Source organism: Rana temporaria, chromosome 8 (genome assembly GCF_905171775.1).
Source record: "Rana temporaria chromosome 8, aRanTem1.1, whole genome shotgun sequence".
NCBI classification, from domain to species: Eukaryota; Metazoa; Chordata; class Amphibia; order Anura; family Ranidae; genus Rana; species Rana temporaria.
The window spans coordinates 110099369-110104218 of NC_053496.1; positions in this window are offsets into that span (position 1 = coordinate 110099369).

The following is a 4850-nucleotide window of genomic DNA, read 5'->3' on the forward strand; positions in this document are numbered from 1 at the left end:
TTTAATAAACGATGCCCTCTTGTTTTTAATCCAATTTAATGTGAAAATTGATTTCATTCCGTTGGGATTTGAACCAATGACTACAGTGCTGCAAGGAAGCAGCGCAACCACTAAGCCACTGCAAAGCATTGCCCTGGAACATAACCATGCACATCCTTCCAGGGACCATACACGGTTCAAATCGTTACTGGGCAGGCTGAATGTACCACGTTGAACGTTCACACTCTACACCCACAGCTTCAGTACAACCAGCCTGCCAGATTCTCTTTCGATTATCGCTAGCAATAATTACTGGCTGCTCCTGCCAGGAGAACACTCCCAGAATTAACACTGTGTTGATGGGGTTATCAAGCTAAATTTTCTCCGTCTGTGGTCAGCTTAAATCTTTTAATATGGAGATATGAAAAAAAAAAAAAAAGCCTGCCACAGGGTTTCCATTTCTTTCCGCAGTGGCTCTTGGCAGATTTGACCACATTATTCAGTGTGCATACATTCCCTCTAGAAATCATTTAATATTTTGATCACTTTTATTGCTGTCACAAGGAATGTAAACATTCTTTGTGACATTAATAGGTGGTGACAGGTACTCTTTATGGATCGAAAAACTTTAAAGGGGAAAGGAGGGATCGGGGGTCCTTTAGACCCCCGATCCCTCCTTTCTCCTTTAAAGTTTTTTAGATCGCCAAAAATGCCCATTCTGAAAACTGTGTATTTTTTTAAATCCGGCGCCATTGGCAGCCGAGTAACCCGGAAGTAACGTCATGACGTCGCTTCCGTGTTTACATTGCGGAGACTGAATCAAAGCAGTTTACTTTTTACAATTTGGCAGTGTGTTGCTTTAACTGACAATTGCAACAATTATCAGCAGACACAAACACCGCTAAACGTAAAAGATTCCTGCTGTATTTAGGTAATTAAAATAGATTTGTACATTTTAAATTGTTGTCTTTTACCTATGTGTTTTGCTAATGCCCCAAAGCAGAGCAATTTGTACATTGCATTGGTGTTAGTTGTGATAAAAAAAAAAAAGAGATGCAAACATACATTTTATTACGACACATGGCCTATAAGGGCTGTACATCAGTAGCAAGGAGTGTATTTCTGTGCCTAGGAGTCAAAGGTGCTTGCATACATCTGCAGGCAGCAAGATTATATGCAGATAAACATTTTTGAGCAGCCCAGTTTGCATCCAGGATGTGAGGTTCCATGCATGCAAAGCTGCAGAATCTGTCAGCCTGTCATTGATTCGCACAAGCTGGGTGTGGAAATGTGCTGTGTGTGAATGAGGTCATGGGGATCATTTACATGGGGCACTGTGGCCTGTAAAATGTGAGGATTTTTTTTTTTTTTAAGCTGCTTGCAGACAGCCTATGTTAGTCTATGGGGTCCCAGTGGCTGCATGGACAAAAGTCACAGGTCCTAACTTAAAGGAGATGTAAATAGAAAACATTTTTTTTGCTGACATGACTGTTTACAGGGTATAGAGACATAATAGTTACCCGATTCCTTTTAAAAACGATTAAAAATAGATACAAATCAATCATAATGTACCTCTAGTTTTTGCATGTTTCCTGCCTCTCTACTGTACAGAGCCACACAGAGCCAATGCAGGGCAGTGATGGTTTGGAAAACGAAACTGATTGGTTCTGAGGGGTTTTAGACACACAGTAATCACACCTCCTTGATTAGTGACCACAGAGAGAAAGCTCCCAGTACTGTGGTTATCAGGAAACAGACAACCAGGAAGTGTGGAGATCAGAGAAGAATTACAGCAACTTGAAAGCAAAAACGAACAATGAGGACATGAAAACAGCACTGCATTAAGGTAAAGGAAGCTATTAAGATAAAAAAAAAAAAAAAAATCCTTTTCAAACCCTTTAACAGGTGGGAAAAAACAAACTGTGCTTAGAGATTAACAAGCTGACAACACGCCACTAGACACATAGTGCAAAAAACAATAGTGTAGCGCTAAAAATGGTGAAACAAAAGATATAGAAATACCTGGATGACCCAAAGTATGGTGTGAATGATGACAAAAATATTATTAGTAGACAAATTCATAAATTTATATATATATATATATATATATATATATATATATATATATATATATATATATATATATATATATATATATATATATATATATATATATATAATAGTGAAATGGGTGAAAGTGGATTTGCCTTTCGTAAATAACCCCCATGGAGTCATTACGCCTTGCTCACATTATTGAAGGATATTTTAGCTTGATTTTATTGTGCGTTTTTGTGTGCATTCTCAATTCTTTTAGTAAATTAGCTCCACTGTTGCTGAAAATTTAGACAGTAAAGTGCTGCACAAAGAGAAAGGGGAATAGGGAGGTACTCTTCATGCATTTGGTTATCAAAAAAAGTTTACAGAGCTCAATGGCTCAAGCTGACATTTACACATGTAAAGCTGATGACATATAGTAAACCGTGCAGAGCAGACTAAACTAAACAACAAAAAAAAAAAGTAGTCTACTTTTGTAGCTGTATTAAAGAAAATACATACAAAACCATTATACATTCCAAGTCCAATGGAGCCCTTGTAAATTATTATGATACCAGGCTGCATATACAGTAATAAATAGGAGTCTTTTACACCAGCAAGTGTAAAAGTACCCTGTTCAGATGAACGACGGCTCTCTCACACAAAGCAGCGGTTTGGACCTCCGGTGGTCTGATGCCTCCGGACACTGCTCCAGTCAACAGCACTGCCCCCCCCCCAAACATTATGTACTTTTCCTATATGAAATGCATACATTAATCAAAGAAAAAACAAGTCACAACTGTAAAGTAGTAATTTGAGACTTTATTCCAGGATCACATACAATAATCAGCCACCTACAAGGTGATACAAGGCACTTTATTATTGAGTTCAGGTGTAAGTACGGTAGTTTTGTTGACTCCGTAATATACATGGTCTATGGCATGAATGGGACTATACATGACTTGTGTGCACATGTGACTAACAGTACAAGTACATAGACAGTTATGTTTATTTGTGCTGCAAAAATAATTATCCCTGAAATTACACTTTCTAAAAAGGAAAAAAAAAAAAAAATCCCTTTACATTGTCTGAAAACATCCATTACAGTGTCTGTTTGCCATGCTAGCTTAGGAACAATATACACCTACAATACATGGAAGCTGCAAACAATTGTAATAAGTGTGCATAGAAGCCAATCCGCTTCCAGGTTATATTGCCAAAGCTTAATTGAACAAGCTGAAGTTAGGCTGGCAAATACACGCTGCAAATTTGTTTCCTGCAACCACAGGATGCAGGAAAGAAATTCGCACCATTCCCCCAGTGCTGACAGGGGGGGAAACAGTAAGGGTCTTCTACTGGCGCAGGGAGCGTGCCCGCTCGGAGAAGACAAGGATTATCGCTAGCAACGATAATCACAAGAGAATGTGGCAAGCTAGTTGTACCCAAGTTGATCAACTTGGTACATTCAGCCTGTCCCATAACGATTCAAATCTCAGCCCGTTCCTGCTGAACCGACCGAGATTCAAACCGTGTATGGTCGGCTTTAGAAGCCGATTGGCTACCATGCACAACTACACCAGATTCTGAGTGCTTCAGTTTTAGTAAATGAACCCCACAGAATGGATGAAGCAGACAGGTTTGCAGTACAACATGCCCCTTCTAGCCAGCCTAACCTTGGTGGAAGTTTCCATGATAATATGTTCTGAATTGCTGGCCACAGCTCTTAGTTGAGGTGGTGGGTAAACATATGGACAAAACGAATATATTGATGGCAGCTATGTCCCATCTGACAATAAACTATAAAGCCAGCATTTAATAATTTATGGAGGATCAGACCCTCCAAAGAATTTATTTCCATCCATATAGCTGTTTTAAAGTGATATTAAAAGTATTTTTTTTTTTTTTTAAATAACAACATGTTATACTTACTGCTCTGTGCAGTAGTTTTGCACAGAGCAGCCCTCGGGTCCCCCCGCCAGTGCACCAGGCCCCTACCTCCTGCCAAATTCACCCGAAGCATGTGTCCTTTCACACACGGAGCGCAGATCAGCCACACCCCCAGCTCTCCCCTCAGTGGCTGTGATTGACAGTGACGAGAGCCAATAAGGAGGGAGAGAGCCGAGGCCCTTGTGCACTTTGCTGGATCGAGATGGGGTGCAGGTAAGTATTGGGGGAGCTGCACAAAGGTTTTTTACATTCATCCATAGAATGCATAAAGGTAAAGAAAGATTGAAGCACAAGGCAGGTGATCACTGCAGTCACAAAAGAGGAATCTTGGAAAGCTTAACCAATTTCAACCTGTCCAACGTCACTTGCATTTCATAGAGTGTTTGTGCTCGTTATCCCTTGCAGTTGCTTCACACGTATGAACTGTTGTATGAAGGTGCTAAAAAAAAAATGTAAGAATGATGTGTATCATTTCTAAAAGCATTACCTACTTAGAGCCAAACTACTGCCACAACAATCTTTTTTTTTTTTTTTGGATAGTGTAGGAAAAAGGTTAGAACCTCTGTTGGATTTTTATTGCTTTCTGCGTCCCCAGTACACAGATTGTTGTGGCAGTAGTTGGAGATTTCTCCTCACAGGAAGTCATTACCATTACCTCTTCCTGTTCCCTACTCTACCCTCTCTGTATCCCTTTAGGAGAGATTTGCCATACTTCCTGTGTGGTCACCAGGACAGAAAGTCTCAACTCATCCCCATTCTATTTGAAACAAACACTTTGGCTGTAGTTGGGCATTCAATTGTGTATCAAACTCAAGGACATACAGTCACACAAATGTTAGTTTGTTGCATATTCACAGTGACTGGTTAAAAAAAAAAAAAAAAAAAAAAAA